This window comes from Miscanthus floridulus, chromosome 3 (genome assembly GCF_019320115.1).
Source record: "Miscanthus floridulus cultivar M001 chromosome 3, ASM1932011v1, whole genome shotgun sequence".
Lineage (NCBI taxonomy): Eukaryota > Viridiplantae > Streptophyta > Magnoliopsida > Poales > Poaceae > Miscanthus > Miscanthus floridulus.
Window position 1 is genome coordinate 148,224,662 of NC_089582.1, and position 19,293 is coordinate 148,243,954.

Sequence of the window (19,293 nt, forward strand, 5' to 3'; positions counted from 1 at the left end):
GTCGTGCTACCCTCGGTGGGCGCGAGCGACGGCATTTCCGGTGAGCTGTTATCGGGTAAGTCCGAGTGGAGGCCCGTACCCCGTTCGCTGGGGGTCGGCTAGCGGTCCGGAGACGCGCTCCAAGAATACCGGCGGGTTTCTCTAGTGGGTGCCGAGGCCGTTCGCTGGGCCTCGGTGGCTCGGTGCCTCCCTACGGTGGGATCTCATTCGGAGACCTCCCTGCCGGTCTCGGACACGACACAGGGCGCGCTCGTACAGGCTTGCCCGTAGTCATCCCTGACTCTTTTGCCCTGGGGCAGCTATCGAAACCCCTGGGGGCCCAGCCTTCGAACCCCTGGACCGTAACGGGCTCGGGTCGCTTGTCTTTATCTTGGGTGCAGGAAGAGCCACCGAGCCTCCGCACGGAGCGAGAGGGCGGTCAGGGGTCCTCCCGACTTTTTTGTCCGTCTCCCGCACGTCCTTTTCGCTCGGACGGGGGGCTGTTTGCTGAGCCCACTCGTGTGCGAGCCTGAGCTGCTGGGTCTCGGCAAAGTTGTAGGAGGAGCCCCCGAGTCTCTCGCACGGAGCGAGAGAGCGGTCAGAGGTCCCCCTGGCTTTTGGTTCGCCCCTCGCGCGTGAGGGTCTGTCTGCCGAGCCCCCCTCGGGTGCGAGCCTAGGTCGCGGGGTCTCGGCGTCTTTTTGCAGAAGGAGCTCCCTAGCCTCTGCACGGAGCAAGAGGGCCGTCAGGAGTTCTTCTGGCTTTTTGAACGACCCTCGCGCTTCCTTTTCGCTCGGAAGGAGGGTTTGTTTTGCCGAGCCCCTCGTGTGCGAGCCCAAGTCGCTGGGCCTCGATAATGTTTTGCAGGAAGAGTCCCTTAGCCCCTGCGTGGAGCAGGAGGGCCGTTAGGGATTCTCCTGACTTTTTATTCGACCCTCGCGCTTCCTTTTCGCTCGGAAGGAGGGGTGGAATGTGCCACACTACCCTCGGTGGGCGCGAGCGATGGCATTTCCGGTGAGCTGTTATCGGGTGAGTCCGAGTGGAGGCCCGTACCCCGTTCACTGGGGGTCGGCTAGCGGTCCGGAGACGCGCTCCAAGAGTACCGGAGGGTTTCTCTAGTGGGTGCCAAGGCCGTTCGCTGGGCCTCGGTGGCTCGGTGCCTCCCTACGGTGGGATCCCATTCGGAGACCTCCCTGCCGGTCTCGGACGCAACACAGGGCGTCCCAAGCATTTCGCTTGCTTGGGCCTCGGCCTCGCATAGGCTCGCCCATAGTCGCCCCTGACTCTGTTGCCCTGGGGCGGCTGTCGAAACCCCTAAGGGCCCAGCCTTCGAACCCCTGGACCGTAGCGGGCTCGGTGCCCAGTTCCTTTGCCTGAAAGGAATCGGGTGGGGGCTATCTCTCTCCCTACGGCTAACAACGGCAGGCGCGTCTTTTGAGGCGGCTTTTTCGGGGAGGTGAAACGGCGCCTACTGCTGCTGCGGTTGGACACGACATGGCGTCAGCCGACGGGACGTAACTGCACGCGCAATTAATGAGGAGGGAGTGGGCGCGTGGGCGGTAAGACCGGATCTGGGTAACCGCAGCGGATTTTTTGGGAAAACTTCCCCGATTACGTCGCCCGGTGATTTCGTCTCGTCCCTGCATAAATACGCAAAGAGCCTCGCCCTCCCCCTCCTTACCTTTTCCGCGTTCGCTTTCGCTGCCTCCGTGCCGTCGTTGAGAGCATAGAGCGGGGAGGAGAAGGGCGAGAGAGAGACTAAAAGAAAGAGGGAGAGAGATTACCGCCGTAGCAGCGTCCTCCGCCGCGTAATGGCCGGTGGTCCCGTCATCCTCCCAGCGGATCCCTGGGAGCGGTCTGACGTCACCGAGGAGAAGCTGCAGTCGCTCGTGGAGGCCGGTCTTCTTCGCTCGATCACCGACCCTGACGAGCCGGAGTGGGTCGCTCCGGGGAACGAGTCGGAGCCGAGGCCGCGTGACGGCTACGTGGTGAGCTTCGTCGTCTTCCACGAGCGAGGCTTCGGGTCGCCGGTGGATCAGTTCATGCGGGCGCTCCCGCATTACTATGGCGTGGAGCTTCACAATTTCAGCCCCAACTCCATCGCGCAGGCGGCCATATTCGTCGCCGTCTGCGAGGGGTACTTGGGGATCGCTCCCCACTGGGAGTTGTGGCTCCATTTGTTCCGAGCGACGTTCACCACCAAGCCGGGGGGAACGAGGGGGGCTCAGAAGGTGACGAGGGCCGGTGGCTGCACTCTTCACGTGCGCCAAGACCGGCAGTCCCTCTACATCCCAGCCCAGCTATCATCGTCCAACCGTCGTTGGTATGACAGCTGGTTCTACCTCCGCAACGATGACGGAGGCCTTCCCCCTTATACCGGGCGGGTTGTAGAGGGTCAGCCAGAGAAATGGGGATACGGCGTCATCAAGGTCGATCAGCCTAGGCTGGAACCGCTCTTGAGGGCCTTGGGGAAGCTGCGTGACCGCGGCCTTTCGGCGGCCGTGGTCGTGGCGGCTTTTCACCGCCGGAGGGTGTTGCCGCTGATGGCCCGGTGGCGGCGTCTGTTCGAGATGACCCCGAGCGATCCGATCGCCGATATCAAGATGTCCGCCTTCACCCTTACCGACGACGAGACCCTGCGTCGGGTGAGAGAGGCGGTAGACGGGAAGCCGAAGCTCGACGATTTGATGCCGTTCCCGATGCGCCCGTCGCGGGGGCACATTTCACTGGTAAGTTGGATGTTGCCGAGGCTTTCGCGGCCTTCTTGTTTTCTGCCTTTTTTGTCTGTTGTCTTACTTCGTCGTTCCCGCAGGGGATAAGAGACGTGCGAGACTCGCCGCCGCCCGTTCCCGAGGACGCCCGGCGGCGAGCCATGAACAGGGCGCGCGCCGAGGAGGAGAAGAAGAAGAAAGATGCCAAGGAGGCGAAGCGCACGAAGAAGCTCCTCGCGTGTGAAAAGCTGGACGCCCATCGCCGGCGTCAGAAGCTCGACGGTCTCCCGTTGGAGCCGTCTCCCTCGCCGTCGGTGTCGGATTCTTCGGGTGACGGCGGCGGGCGTGAGGTGGGGACGGCCTGCCTGGAACACCTCCCCGACATTAGGGAGATGGTGCCTGGGGCGCCGGCAAGGAGCCTGACGCCCCAAGGAGGAGGTGTCCCGGGGCCGGTGGTGGCCCGTCCCGGGGCCGAGGCCGACACGCCCGAGGCGTGGGTGTCGGAGGAGCGTGCCGTCAGCTCGATGGGCTCGATGGTGGAGGTGGAGCGAGCAACGGTGGGGGCGACCCCATTGTCTCCGCGAAGGGTCGAGGAGGTGCCGGGGTCCGGCGGAGGCCAGCTGGCACCGGTGGACACGGAGGCCGTGTTGCTGCCACCACCGCCGCCGTTGCAGAGGAGGCTGGCGGTGTCGAAGCGGCTGCATCCACGTTTGCGGTAAGCGTATTTTCTGGTAGAGTCCGTATTACTTCTTGTTTGCCCCTTGGTCGCATGCTGACCTTGGGAGTGTCTTTGCTTCCAGCCAGACGCATCTGGTGGAAGATCCTGCCTTGGCGCCCCGTAAGGCGCTCAAGGTGAACGTTAGCTCCTCTGCCCATCAGGCAGCGGAGGCGCAGGCTGGCGCGCAGCGTGGCGCGGTGTCAGGTGGGGCCGTTTTGGAGGAGGCGGCTGCCCAGGAAAAGGGTGTCGAGGCGGCCGCGGAGCGAGTGGAGGAGGAGGCCATGCCCTGCGATGTCGTGGGTCTTGGGGCGAATGAGGCTGGGGCGTCCACCATTGCCGAGGCCATTGAGGGTGACGCCGGAGCCCCCAAGGCCTCCGAAGTTAGGGCGGTGGACGCAGGGGCCGACGAGGTAGAGACGGCGGAGGCCAGAGCCCCCGGGTCCATCGAGGCCGAGGCGATGGAGATGGAGCAAGTTTTGGCGCCGCCCCTGGTTCAGGCAATCTCGTCTGATGATTCCTCCCATGGGAAGGAGGCGGCGGACGTCGAGGCGGCTAGTACCGTGGAGCAGCCAGTCCCAGATCCCGCTGAGGGGAGTTCGGCTCTTGTCCGGCTATGGCCCGAGCCCCGTGGGTGGAGCTTCCCGCGTGTTTTCTGGCGGAACCGGGCTGACCCCGAGGGGGAGCCCGTGTTCGCCCTTGAAGATACCGCAGAGGGGGGGCACTGGGACACCCTCGAGCAGTACCGCCAACTGGCAGTGCGGTCGCTGCAGACAGCGATGACTATTATGGGGCGGGACTTGCCCGGTGTCACACAGGTAAGTACTTTCCTCCCTCGTGCCGTGTTGTTTTCTCTCCGAGCCCCCTCGCAGTGTTTGACGTGCGTTTTTTGTTTTGCCCCCTTAGGAGCTCGAGACCCGATCCCTTGGGAAATCGGTGTTCCTGTGAAATGAGAGGGATATCTGGGACCAGCTTCGGCAGCAGAAGGGCCTGCTTGCTGATGCCTAGGGGCTTTTGTCGGCACGGAGTGCGGAAGTGGAGGACCTCCACCTTCGTTGTGCTGACATTCAGGCCGAGTTGGCCACGGCTAAGGAGCAGTCCACCCCTTTGGTGGAGAAGATCAAGGAACTGGAGGAGGAGCGAGACTCCTTCAGGTCTCGGGCCCAAGAAGCGACGGCCTCTACCAAGGTCACAACCGAGCAGCTGGGTGCGGAGCAGAGCGAGCATCAGGCGACGAAAGTCGCCTTGGCAGAGGCTACCAAGGCGGCCGAGGCCTCTCGGGTCGAGGCCTTAGACTAGAAGAGCAAGGCCGAGGGTAAGTTCTGCTTGAACCGTGCTCCTTGTTCTTTTTGTCCTGGTTCGCGTTTGACTCCTGACCCCTTATCGCGACGTAGATCTGGAGAAAGAAGCCTCCTAGGCGGCTGAGGCCTCCATCGCAGCACAAGCGGCGCTGGATGTTGAGGTCCGGGAGCACAAGGCGCTGCGCAGCGCTGTCCGTACCGCCTACGAGGCCCTGGACGTCGAGGGAGTCCAATCAGCCAGCTCCCTTGGGAGCCGCCTGGTTGCGTTGAGCAGCCACGTCCACGAGAGGCTCCGGGAGGCGTTGCACACGGGCGTCAAGCGCGCCCTGGCCGTCGTCTCCTCGCACTACGCCATCAACCTCGAGGCTATCAGCGATGGCTACGTGTTGCCAGAAGATGACGAGGAGGCTGATGCAGAGGTCGTGAGGCTGTTGGAGGCGGCCGAGGCACCTGGCACAGCGTTGGCCGGTCTATTTGAAGAAGAGATGGTCCCTCCCGCGCCGGCCGCCGACCCTTGAGCTTTGACCTGGGCCAAAAGGGGCCGTGTAACCGGATTGAGTTAGTTGCCATACCATGATGTTTTTGTGGCCGTCGAGGCCTTTAAAGTATTTGCGTATGTGGGTCTTTTAACCGTTTCTTGTTTTACTTCGAGCCTGTGCCCTTTGTCTCGATCTTGGGAACCCGTAAAGAAATTCCTCGGAACCTTAAGCCGTCCTTTGGCGAAGGGTGGTGAGGGAGCTGCCGTAGCCCAGAGGCGTAGGCCGTTCTCACGACTCGACAGGCCCTTTGGCCTCGAGACAAGCTTTTGGTCTTTGGGTTTCTTGTGAAGGTCCCGTCGGAGCGCGAGAGAGTTTGGCGTAGAAATTTTTTGAAAGACCATTAACAAACGGTGTTCGGGACTTAGGGGGTTCCCCCTTTTTAGCCCCTGAGGGAGGTTCAGCTTTTGCAGAGGCAGAGCCGAGTCTCCCTTATAGCGCTATTGTGGCGTCGAGCCCCTATTGATAGACAAGCCTCTGTACAGAACTTCCTCGGAGCCTACGCTGTCCTTTGGGTGAAAGAGGTGGTGAGGGAGCTGCCGTAGCCCGGAGGCGTAGGCCGTTCTCACGGCTCGGTCGGCCTTTTCACCTTTGAGACGATCGTACGGTCCTTAGGTTCTGTACAATCGACTTGTCTATAAGGGGGTTCCTCGAAAGATTATAACAACTAAGAACGCTTCTTTATTGTATTTCGAGAAACAATGTAAACAACATTTGGAAATTTAAGGGTAGAAACGACGTAGCTGTTCTATGTTCCAAGCATTGGTGAGGATTTCGCCCTTCTCGTTGGCTAACTTGTAGGTCCCGGGCTTCAGCACTTGAGCGACGATGTACGGCCCTTCCCAGGGTGGGCTCAGCTTGTGGCGGCCCTTGTTGCTCTGCCTCAGTCTCAACACCAGGTCGCCCACCTTCAGGTCTCGGCTTTGGACGCGCCGGGCTTGGTAGCGTCGTAGGGCTTGTTGGTACCTGGCCGAGTGTAGCAGTGCGACGTCTCGGGCTTCCTCCAGTTGGTCGAGGGCGTCCTCGCGGGCTATGCGGTTGCTTTGCTCGTTGTAGGCCTGTAGTCTCGGGGAACCGTATTCTAGGTCAGTGGGGAGGATGGCCTCGGCCCCGTAGACCAAGAAGAACAGTGTAAATCCCGTGGCTCGGCTCGGTGTATTCCTCAGGCTCCAAATGACCGATGGGAGTTCGGCAAGCCATTTCTTGCCGAATTTCTTTAACCCGTTGTGTATCCTAGGTTTGAGACCTTGTAGGATCATGCCGTTCGCACGTTCTACTTGGCCGTTTGTCCTGGGATGTCCTACGGCCGACCAGGCCACACGGATGTGGCGGTCGTCGTAGAATGTTAGGAACTTGTGGCCGGTGAATTGCGTCCCATTGTCGGTGATGATGGTATTTGGGATTCCGAACCTGCGGATGATATCCGTAAAGAACAGCACCGCTTGCTTGGATTTGATCTGAGTGATCGGACGAGCCTCGATCCATTTGGAGAATTTGTCGATGGCTACCAGCAGATGGGTATAGCCTCCGGGTGCCTTCTGCAGGGGCCCAACCATGTCCAGCCCCCACACAGCGAATGGCCATGTGATGGGGATGGTTTGGAGGGCTTGGGCCGGGAGGTGCGTCTGTCGAGCGTAGTACTGGCATCCCTTGCAGGAGCGTACTAGCTTCGTGGCATCGGCCACTGCTGTTGGCCAATAGAAACCTTGGCGGAAGGCGTTACCCACGAGCGCCCGAGGTGCCGCATGGTGCCCGCAGACTCCCGCGTGCAAGTCCCAAAGTAGGGATTGGCCAGTCTCGGTGGTGATGCATCGTTGGAGAATACCAGATGGGCTACGCCTATACAACTCGCCGTTGCAGAGGACATAAGTCTTGGCACGTCGCGCAAGCCGTCGGGCCTCGGCTCTGTCCGTAGGGAGCTCTCCTCGAACGAGGTGATCAAGGAAAGGGACTCGCCAGTCCGTTCCTTGGTCGGCCTTGGGAGGCTCTGCGTCAATCGCCATGGCCTCGGGCTCGGCTGGCAGGGTCTCGGTGGCAGAGGGGGCCTCAGGCCCTGCGGTGGGCTCGGCCGATGGGCCCTCTTCCATTGCCGAGGCGCAGTCGACGGATGGCTTGTGGAGGTCTCTGGCGAAGACGTTCGGGGGAACCGGGGTCCGCGCCGACGCCATCTTTGCTAGTTCGTCTGCGGCCTCGTTGAACTTTCGCGCAACGTGGTTGAGTTTGAGACCGTCGAACTTGTCCTCTAGGCGACGTACTATCGTGCAGTACGCATTCATTTTGGGGTCATGGCAGCTTGACTCTTTCATCACCTGATCGACGACGAGCTATGAATCACCCCGTACGTCGAGACGTCGCACTCCAAGTTCGATGGCGATTTGCAGGCCGTTGACGAGGGCCTCGTATTCGGCCACATTGTTGGAGGCGGCGAAGTGAAGCCGGATCATGTAGCGCATGTGTACTCCAAGGGGCGAGACCAGGAGCAGGCCCGCGCCAGCCCCAGTCTTCATCAGAGACCCGTCGAAGTACATGGTCCAGCATTCTGATTGGATTTGAACGGGTGGCAGCTGTGTGTCGGTCCACTCGGCTACAAAGTCGGCCAGGACCTGTGATTTGATCGCTTTCCGAGGCGCGAAAGACAAGGTTTCCCCCATGAGTTCGACAGCCCACTTGGCTATTCTACCCGAGGCCTCCCGGTTTTGGATTATCTCTCCCAGAGGAAAAGACGACACCACAGTCACCGGGTGGGACTCGAAGTAGTGACGCAGCTTGCGTCGAGCCAAGACTACGGCGTAAACCAGCTTCTGGATGTGGGGGTAACGCGTCTTAGTCTCGGAGAGCACTTCGCTGATGAAGTAGACAGGTCGCTGGACGGGTAGAGCATGTCCCTTCTCCTGCCTCTCGACTAACTACGGCCGCGCTGACCACTTGGGTCGTCGCGGTGACGTAGAGTAAGAGGTGTTCGCCCTCGGTGGGCGGAACCAGGACGGGGGGGTTGGTGAGCAGTGCTTTGAGCCTGGCGAGGGCTTCCTCGGCCTCGGTGGTCCAAGAAAAGCGCTCGGACTTTCTCAAGAGGCGGTACAGGGGCAGGCCTTTTTCGCCGAGGCGCGAGATGAAGCGGCTTAGGGCCGCAAGGCATCCCATGACCCTCTGCACCCCTTTGAGGTCTCGGATCGGGCCCATGTTGGTCACGGCCGAGACCTTCTCCGGGTTGGCCTCGATTCCACGTTCCGAGACTATGAATCCCAAGAGCATGCCTCGGGGAACCCCGAAGACACACTTCTCGGGGTTGAGCTTGATGCCCTTCTCTATGAGACATGTGAAGGCAACCTCCAAGTCGCCGACGAGATCACCGGCCTTCCTAGACTTGACTACGATGTCATCCACGTAGGCCTCGACAGTTCGCCCGATGTGTTCGCTAAAGACTTGAATCATGCACCGCTGGTAAGTAGCCCCTGCGTTTCTGAGGCCAAACGGCATGGTTACGTAGCAGTACATGCCGAATGGAGTGATGAAAGAAGTCGCGAGCTGGTCGGACTCTTTCATCTTGATTTGGTGGTAACCGGAATACGCATCGAGGAAGGAGAGGGTTTCGCATCCTGCAGTGGAGTCGACGATTTGGTCAATTCGTGGCAGTGGGAATGGGACCTTCGGGCACGCTTTATTTAGACCAGTGTAGTCCACGCACATCCTCCACTTGCCGCTTTTCTTCCTGACTAATACGGGGTTAGCCAACCACTCTGGATGGAATACTTCCTTGATGAACCCGGCTGCCACGAGCTTCTGCACTTCTTCGCCGATGGCCCTGCGCTTCTCCTCGTCGAACCGGCGTAGGCGCTGCCTTGCCGGCCTGGAGCCCGCCCGGATATCTAAGGCGTGCTCGGCGACCTCCCTTGGTATGCCCGGCATGTCCGAGGGACTCCATGCGAACATATCGACGTTCGCACGGAGAAAGTCGACGAGCACGGCCTCCTATTTGCTGTCGAGGGTGGCGCTGACCTTCAGTCCTCGGCCGTCGGGGACGGTGGGATCGACGGGGACGAGCTTGACGTCCTCGGTGGGCTCGAAGGTCCCGACGCGCCGCTTGGCGTCGGGAACCTCGCTACCAAGCTGGTCGAGATCGGCGATGAGGGTCTCGGCCTCCGCGATGGCCTCGGCGTACTCGATGCACTCGACGTCGCAGTCGTATGCATGTTCGTACATGGACTCGACGGTGATGATGCCGTTGGGGCCTGGCATCTTGAGCTTGAGGTAGGTGTAGTTGGGGACCGCCATGAACTTGGCGTGGCACGGGTGCCCTAAGATGGCGTGGTAAGCCCCCTTGAATCCAACCACCTCGAAGGTGAGGACCTCCTTGTGGTAGTTGGAGGGAGTGCCAAAGCAGACGGGTAAGTCGATGCGCCCGAGGGGTCGTGTGCGCTTTCCTGGCACGACGCCGTGGAAGGGCGCGGAACCGCCTCGGAGTCGTGACTGGTCGAGCTCCAGGAGCTCCAGAGTGTTGACGTAGAGGATGTTGAGGCCGCTGCCTCCGTCCATGAGCACTTTGGTAAGCCGGGTGTTGCCAACGATCGGGTCGACGACAAGCGGGTACTGCCCGGGGTTTGGAACATAATCGGGGTGGTCATCCCGATCAAAGGTGATTGCCTCTCGAGACCAGTCGAGGTACCGGGGGGTGGCCACCTTGACCGAGAAGACCTCTCGGCGTTCCCTCTTTCGCTGGCGCGCCGTGAGGCATGCCGAGGGTCCGCCAAAGATCATGAAGGCGTTGCGTACCTCGGGGAACCCATCATCTTTATCGCCGTCCCTCTCGCCGGCGCCCCTTTTCCTGGCGTCATCGTCGTCGGGGAGCCCAAGCCTGGCAGTAGTAACGCCGGAGCATGGTGCATTCCTCGAGAGCATGCTTCACCGGACCTTGATGGTAAGGGACAGGGCTTCTTCAGCATGTCGTCAAATAGCCCGGGGCCCCGGGGGCCTCAGGGATTCCTGCGATCTGCCGTGGCGACATGGCCGGCCTCGAGGACCTCCTGCTTCCCTGGGCGACCCTTCTTCTTTCTCTTGGGGACGCGGGTGGGCGAGGCCTCGGGGGCCTCGTCCTTCTGCTTCCCCTTGGCGTCGTTGTTGGGGAAGATGGCCCCAACCGCCTCTTCGCTCGAGGCGAAGTTGGTGGAGATGTCAAGGAGTGCGGCCGCCGTGGTTGGCACGTTCCGGCCTAATTCTCGGACCAGGTCTCGGCAGGAGGTGCCAGAGAGGAACGCTTGGACGATTTCCGAGTCCCCGACGCGGGGCAACTCGGTGCATTTCTTGGAGAAGCGCCGGATGAAATCTCGAAGAGATTCGTCCGGCTTCTGGCGGCAACCTTTGAGGTCCCAGGAGTTCCCGGGGCGCACGTAGGTGCCCTGGAAATTCCCGACGAAGACCCTCACCAAGTCGCGCCAGTCGTGGATCTGTGCGGGGGGAAGGTGTTCGAGCCAGGCTCGCGCTGAGTCTGACAAGAACAAAGGGAGGTTGCGGATGATGAGCAGGTCATCGTCCGCACCACCTAGCTGACAAGCCAGGCGATAATCGGCTAGCCATAGCTCGGGGTTCGTCTCGCCGCTATACTTTGTGAGGTTGGCAGGTTGCCTGAACCGGGCTGGGAAGTGCGTGTTGCGGATGGCTCTACTAAAGACCTGAGGGCCAGGTGGCTCGGGAGAAGGACTGCGGTCCTCTTCACTGTCGTAGCGACCGCCTCGGTGTGGGTGGTAGCCCCGGGCGGCTCCGTCGTCGTGGTGCCGTCGCCTGCCGACTACTTCGTGGTCGCCTCGTGCCTCGCGTTGGTCTCCAGGTCGATCGCGTACCGAGGGGGCCCTGTTGACCGTCGGCACGCGAGCAGCCTCGGGACGGACCGAGGCATCCTGGCCCTGGCGAGGTCGCGCCGTGGGTTGCTCCGAAGTGCCTCCGCGCCGGCGGGAGGCGGAACTTTCGGCCTGCTGCACCGCTGCGGTCTCGAGGAGGTCGCGGAGCTCTCCGCGGACCCGTCGCCCCTCGGTGGTGGAGGGCTCGGGCATTGCTCGGACCAGCATCGCAGCCGCTGCGACATTCTGGCTAGCGCGATTAAAGATTGGGGGTGGCTCATCCCCCTCGTTGTCGTTGATGCGGTGATAGACGTCGCGGGCCCTCCAGTCGGGCTCCTCCGCCCTCACCGCGCTCTTGCTGCTCCTGCTCGAGAGTGTCCCGTAGCTGTTGCAGAAGGAGTCGGTCTTGTTCGACCTTGGCTTGAAGCTCGCGGAGCTGCTCCAGGTCTGGGCGTCGATGCTCCACGCGGACGGGATTCTCGTTCCGTGCTGTCGGGGCTTCGAGACGCGGAGGTGTGGCATCGCCCGCCCCTGCTCGGGGCGGGGAATGGTTGCCTGTCCTCTCTTCCTCTTCGCCCGCCCTTGGCATCCCGAGCCCGACTGTGGAAGCACTCACGGGATGGATCGTAAGTCCCTTCATCGTCGGAGTCGGAATAGCCGAGGCAGTAGTCGCTTGCGGCCAAGAATTGGCGCAAAGCCCCAGGGTTGTGGAGTTCGGAGAAATCCACCCCGGGCCATGCCTCGTCCTCGTCCGAGGAGTCGGAGTGGGTGCTCAGGTCGAGAGCGAAGCGCTGGCGGCGTTCCGAGGGGTGCTCGTGAGCGGCAGTGTAAGCGTAGGCATAAGAGGCGGCGGCATTTCTTAACCCAAAGGGGTATGGGGACGGTGCCGTCTCCAGATTCTGCCCCACCGGGGTTGGCTCTTCAGGGAGTGGTGGAGCGGAGCTAGACGACTGGGCATCGCCGCGAGCCTCCGGCGATTTTCCTTTGTCCATGCTCAGGTCAGACAGGTCCCCGGCCAGGGACCCCGTACCAACAGCTGGTCGTAGGATATCGGCGGGGAGTGGCGTGCCGCCCCGGGTTCGCGTAGCGTCGGGGTGGCCTTGCTCGCGTCGTGCCTGGCGGGCGCGGCGAGAGCGGCCGCCCGGGCGCCGCCTGCGCCTGGGCTGCCGGGGCGTGACTTCATCGTCGGACGGTGGGGCTCGGGGAGTGAGGAGCACCATGTCGTACTCATGCCCTAGAGACATGAACTCTAGGCTCTCGAACCAAACTACGGTGCCGAGACGCAATGGTCGTATGGGGTCTGCCATCCGGGACTTGTTAGGATGACGAAGCTGACACGCAGAGGCCCCTACCTGGCGCGCCAACTGTCGGTGTTTTGGAACCGGGGGGTCCTCAACCAACCGACTAGTGAATTTGTGCTGCGTGCTCCCGAACCGGATGGTGATGCAAAGAGACACAAGGTTTATACTGGTTCAGGCAATCGAGGCCCTACGTCCAGTCTGAGAGATCGATCTTGTATTCCTTGCACCGGAGTGCTCGTAGTAGGGGGTTACAAGCTAGGTGAGAGAGGGAGCTAGCCCCAGGTCTCGGCGGAGGTGGTGCGGGCTGCTTGAGGCGTTGTTCTCAAGCAGCGTGGAAGCGTGTAGTTCTATCGGGGTGTTCGTCTTTCTGCTTCTTTCCCCCCCTAGAAATGGTACCGGCTACCTCCTTTTATAGCCACAAGGAGGAAGCCAGAAGTACATGAGAAGTTTACTATTTGCTGACGTATTCTGCTCCCCGGAGCAGCGCGGCAGTCGTGGGAGTTCCCGTCGGTGTCTAGTCGGTATGGTCTCTAGGCCGACGACATGCTGCGCTCCTGTACTTTTGTTGACTTGGTGAAGTGCCGAGGCCGGGTGGCTGCTGTAGTCGTTGTGTCGAGACCTGCTGCGCTGAGGCCTTTGCAGACGGCTAATGCGGGGTCTTGGCGGCTATCGTCATAGTTGATTTAGGCGGAACAGTGCGGAACGTGCGTCTACAGGATATGGTACCCTGTATTGTCAGTAAGGGATGGTAAAAAGGCGATTTGACCGTTGTCCCGTCGCTCCTGTCGCGGCGCACTGCCGATCGTGGCTTACGTAGTGGGTGCAGCTGGGCGCATTGATTGGATGCGACAGCCCGCTAGAGCGACTTTTGAGGCGGAGGCGACGAGGTTGCAGGACGAGCCCAGCCTCGAACGAGGCGGAGCATGGCCAGCTCGCCCGAGGCCCTACCGGGAGTCTCGGGCGAGGCGGAACTCGGTCAGTTCGCTGGTCCCGAGGTCACAGGAACCCAGTTCTGACTCCCCACGTCGTGTTCGTCCTTGGTGCAGGAGTTTAGGCAGCACTGTAGCTGGTAACCCCTGCACAGTCCCGTCGTGGATGGCAGGGCGCCGACGTGCTGGTCATCGTGCGATGACGTCGTAGGGAGCCGTGGCTCTGCAGATGCCGAGGCCGAGCCATCGTGGGGGCTCGGCGGACATGGATCCTCAGGCTGCCGAGCCCCTGAAGCAAACTGCCGAGGCCTTGGAGGGAATTATTGGTCCTGGGTACTGATTCCGAGGCCACAGTATCCCAGACATGGCTCCCCATGCTGCGTTGTTCTCGGAGCAGGAGTCGGCAGCACAGTGAGGCATGGGCATCAACCATGTGCATAGTGGTTGGCACAGTGGCGGGTAACCCCTGCCCAGTCCTGCCTCCTGTCCCGTCGGCCATTCCGCTGTACTGTGTCGAGCATGCGGCCGACGTCAGGGGCAGCAGTTGGCTGAGTTAATGCGACACGACGTTTTGTCAGAGGGATGGGTGAAGGAAGAGGCAGCAGAGTGCTGCCGAGCCCGCCTCGCGCGAGACGGAGGGTCGGCGGCCCGGCCGAGGCCTGCGACAGGAGGGGGTCGGCCGAGGCCTTCGGTGGGGGATCGCCCGAGGTCAGCGGTGAGGGGGCCTCGGGCGAGTCGGAGAATCGGCCGAGGCCAACGGTGTTTAGCTGGTTTCGATTTTTACGAAGTCTAAGCAGTCGTTTTTTGGTTCTTGCTTAGGGTACCCCTTCTCACGGTATCCGACACCTAGCCACCGCCGCGTCCCTCAATCCAGAGGAGGAGAGAAAGACTGACCTACCTCGTCGAAGCCGCCGCCGTCGTCCTCGTCTCCGGTGGGGGGAGCGGGAGCCAGGTCACAATGGAGGTCGCTCAGGGAGGGAGGGTGGGTGGGGGGAGCGCGGGCGGGCGGAGTTGCAGCAAGCTGGGCGCGAGCGCGGCGTCCGTCCTGGGGAGCGCGCGCGGGCTATTAGCACATGCGTCACTGTAGCACCACGTTGTCAAATTATGGACTAATTAGGCTTAAAAGATCGTGAGTTTATTAACTCCTTGGTATACACGGATATGACGTCTCATCCGGTCATTTTTCTTGGTTTTATTTTATGTTTGAACCCCCTGACATGACATCCGGAATCGATCGATCTCAAGCCTGAAAGTGCTAGCTGTGCATGCAGATGGGCTGGGACAATTTAGCGAAGAATCCAGTTTCCATGATTCAATCCAAGGGCATCTAAATGATACCGAGGCATTGCTACAACTGTACAAAGCTTCACAGGTTCAGATCTTGGAGGAGGAGTTGATCCTAGAAAACATTTTTTTCAGGGTCACGTAAACTGCTGAGGCAACAACAGTGTTCCAACAAGATATCAACATGTGTAGACCCGGCAGAGGTACTTGATATGTCATGTCACGATTATTCATGCCTTTTTTATTTAATTGGCGGTGCATTTTCAGATACATATGTAATTAATAAATAAATATACTTTGCAGGTAGAACATGTGCTGAAGTTCCCCTCCTACGCGACCCTGGAATATACTTCCAGATGCTAAAATCAGCATTCCGGTGAGCGAGGTCCTTGCCTGGCTAGCTAGGGAAGCAGCAGCTATAGACAGATTATCTCACCTCCGTTACATACATATACATTTTGGTTACAATTTTGAACCGACCGACTCCGTCGGATCAGCGTTTCTCACGCAGATGGGGAAATTGTGACCCTGGCTACCAACGGATTCCATTCCTCCCAGGCTGTGTACCAACAAGAGATTGAGCAGCTCAACAGGTCCGTGCATAACACAAACTTATTAGAAAAATCGCCTTGTATATATTTTGGTTTTTTTCTCTCTCTCACGATATCTTGAATGTCTGATGCATGTATATAGGTGGGTGAAAGAGGTGAGGCTGCCGGAGCTGGAGTTGGCAAGAGTACGGCCTCTGCCCATCCTTTTCTCGGCAGCTGCCACCAGCGGCGGATGCAGTAAATATTTCAGGGGCTCAACAACACTGCTGCTCGATCTTAAATCTCAGTCCCTTTATACTATAGAATTTTGCCTAAAAATTTATAGGAGCTCCATAGGAGATTCCACTGTTTCGATATGGGTAGGGGGGCTTGAGCCCCCCGCCCCCACCGTTGGATCCACCCCTGGCTGCCACCATGTTCCCCGCCCAACTATCGGAGGCTCGCATTGCGTGGAGCATGAGTTCCGTGCTGACCACCATCGTCGACGACCTGTTCGACACCGGGGAGTCAATGGAGGAGCTGCAGAATCTCGCCAAGCTGTTCGACCTGTATGCATGCAGCAACTCGAGAAATAGAACCATTGACCAGACTAACATAGCTGCGCTGCAGACTGCAGTGCGTTCCACATTTCGACTGATCCACCGTTGCCTTCTGGTCGATGCTGTGGCTGACAGGTGGGACGCGCACCAAGAAGCTGGCTTCTACTCAGAGCGCGTGGAGATTGTTTGCCGCGCTGTTTACGACACGTGCAAGCATCTCGTGGGCAAGGCCGCGTCCGCGGCGTCATGGACCACATCGCCGAGCTCGTAAGTCCTATCTGTCTCATAATTTCAGCTCCAGTGCTGGCCGTCGGTGCCCCGGTGACCGACAGATGATGACAGAAGGATGATGCTCTCGCGCATGCACGCAGTGGGTGGACATTGTGAGGGCCATGATGTCCGAGGCGGAGTGGAGGATGAGCGGCCGCGTGCCGTCCGTGGAGGAGTACCTGCCGATCGGGGAGGTGTCGTTCGCGATTGGCCCGATCGTCCCCATGGCCGCCTACATCGTCGGGCCAGAGCTCCCGGAGGACGTGGTGAGGTGCCCCCGAGTACGAAGAGATGCTCAGCCTCGTCAACTTGTCGGGACGCCTCCTCAACGACCTCCAGACGTACCAGAGGGAGAAGAAGCAAGGGAAGATCAACAGCGTCCTGCTGCTAGCTGATCCGTCCTACGGCGGCTCCATCGAGGCCGCCAAGAAGGAGGTGAAGAGCATCATTGAGGCCTCCAGGAGGAAGCCGCTGAGACCGGTGCTCAGAGAGGGGGCAGCGGTACCCCGCCCTGCAAGGCAGCTGTTCTGGAACATGTCCAAGGTGCTCCACCTGTTCTACATGGACAGGGACGGCTACTCGTCGCCGCTGACGGATGCGATCAACGACGTGTTGCTCAAGCCGCTCCAGGTAATAAGGAGGGAAGAAGATCAATTCTCCGAACGCGAACGGTAATACAAAAATTAGGGCGCATCTCCGCGACGGTGCGTGCCTGTATGATCCGGTGGTCTGGTGGCTTTTTTTTTTGTTCGTGGTCTGGCCTTGCATGCTGTCTGGTTGTCCACTAGTACGTTGCGCGCGCAAGGGCGCGTGGTATATGGACGGCAAAAATTCATAGAAACTTGTGGAATTTTGATAGGGTAAGCGACTAATAAGAGCAATGGAAGTAATATAAGATATTAGTTATAGTAGGTGTACGTTGAAGCATACATAGTGTCATACAGGAGCATTGATGCTGACAATTATAGACATGACATTTTCATATCATACACATAGCATAAAAGTATGCTAAGCTCATTTAGAGATGGAATCTGTTCTGAAATTTTAGAGCCCCACAACGCTCATATATGTAGGCAGAAAGCACTAACACTACTACAGAATGGACTTGTTGTCCCGGACGGTAACGGTCTTTAGTCCCGATTACCGCGCTGGGACAATGATTTCGGGACTAAAGGTGGAACCTTCAGTCCTGGGTCATCGAGCCAGGACTAAAGAGGGACCTTTAGTCCCGGTTGGTGTTACCAACCGGGACTAAAGGCCCTCCAGCCGAGCAAACGTGGCTGCACCCTTTAGTCCCGGTTGGTAACCCCAACCGGGACTAAAGGTTCCTTTTCTTTTTCTTTTTTTGTTTAATTTGTTTTCAGTTCAGTTATACATATTTGTTTAATATATAATATGTTTTTATGTACGTATTCTACGCTGCTAATATAAATACACGCACGCATATAATTACATCTAATTCTCATCTCGAGCATTATTATATTCGAATAAAGTATGAAACTATATATATTATAGATATATATGTATATATACAACACTTTCATAATCTTGTTCTCGAAAATAACGATATCAATAAATATTTAATTTACATCATTAGTTCCTTAGGATCAAAGTAGAACTCGCCGCTGGGATTTAGCACTTTTTCTAGAAGATATCCTGCTATTGACTCTTGAACTGCTTTTAGATGGTCTTTTTGCATGACCCTTCGTTTCAACCATTCAGTTTTTCATTTGAAATAAAAGAAAAAATATTAATACATATATATATATATATATTCATTTAAAAATAAATAAAAAAAATTGATATATACGTACTCTGAGGACATCTTCAGGAGTTCTTATGTGTGCAGTGATAAATTCACAAACGTAGTATCCACACAGGTTATTACCTGGTTCCTGCCGCAAACATCACTGTACGAGAAGAAGATTATTCTCATCATCTCACACGTAAATTAAAGTACGATATAGTAATTAAACACGTGGGGAAGTATATATAGTACAACTTACTGGTATTTCAACTACATTAAGTGGTGCCTTGCAATCCTTGCGGTGTTGCCGAATAAACTCTTTCCAAACCCTGTGCGACCAATAATGTACGATCGTTAATAAATTATGGCAAAGTCTATTCAATAATAGTTGTGCGCGAGAGATCGAAATTATCAAATTACCCCTGGATAATGTCTATCATATCTTGGTATAGTGCTCGCTCTTTTTTCAATGAGTCCAAGGCCGTGTTCGGCTGGCTGGCTGGCTGGTTGCCGACTGACCAGCCACCTCACAAAAACACTATTTACGTCATGCTAGAACAGTATTTTTCTCTCACAACAATCAGCCGGAACAGTATTTTTCAGTCCTGCCGAACAGGCCCCAAGATTACTAACTGACTTGAGTTTAACTCAATGACAATAAGTATCCAGTGAAACCTGCATTGGTTTATACACATACGTACATGCATATAAGTTGTATTGATATTACATAAAATGTGTAGACTACATTATTATTAACACTTACTCAAAGTTGTACGGAAAAAGTATTGTTGTCTTGTCGTGCTGCTTCACGAAGAACTTCATGATATTCGTCTGTGCTTCAGATACCCAGTGCTCCTTGACAATAATATCGGTTTTGAATACGATATAAGGATCAATGAAGTCAACACTGGTGTCTTATATTCTTTGGAGCTCTGACATCTGAAATCTGTATATAAATATAAGTTACATGTGAGGATAATTATATACACATACGTATGGAAGTGAGTTTATTAAATAAAAGTAAGAATCACTTACAAACAAAAGGAGCTAATGATTGATTTGTCCAGAGCGTCCAAGTGGTATAGTTGATGCAATTCTTCGAAACTAATATGTAAGATGTCATCGCCACGGAAGTAATGATGGTCTCTAAATCTGACAAAGATCCACTGCTCACTCCTGCCACACGCCTGCATGTACCACTTGTTGAGCAAGTATATTTACGTACCCAATTCATTCAGAGCCGCAGGGTTGTACAGACTTTTGCCAAATTTATAAGTCTTCCAGGTATCAACTTCTAGGTTCTGGATTGGAGCTTTGCCCATCACTTGATCCAAGGTTAAACTAGTTTGTTCAAAAAAGCATTAAGGTCTTGAACCGACACTTCTCCAGAGTTGTTTGGTCGATAGACTTCTATGTTGGAACCATATTCATTAGCAACAACAAGATTTTGCATTGGTTGCTTCTGTTGTCCGAGCTGTGGGACATCCTTCCCTGATGCTCTTTTCCTTTTCTTATGTGCATCATGTGACTTCATGAGGGAGCGGTCATAGTCTGATAGTGGCGGAGGCTTACGAACTTCAAGCATCTTTTTCTTGTGAGCT

The 19,293-nt window shown here is 57.3% G+C and overlaps 1 pseudogene; it reads left to right on the forward strand.

Moving 5' to 3' along the window:
• Positions 1-3,221: 3,221 nt before the first annotated feature.
• Positions 3,222-16,620, forward strand: LOC136544675 (dolabradiene synthase KSL4, chloroplastic-like; annotated as a pseudogene).
• Positions 16,621-19,293: the final 2,673 nt, after the last annotated feature.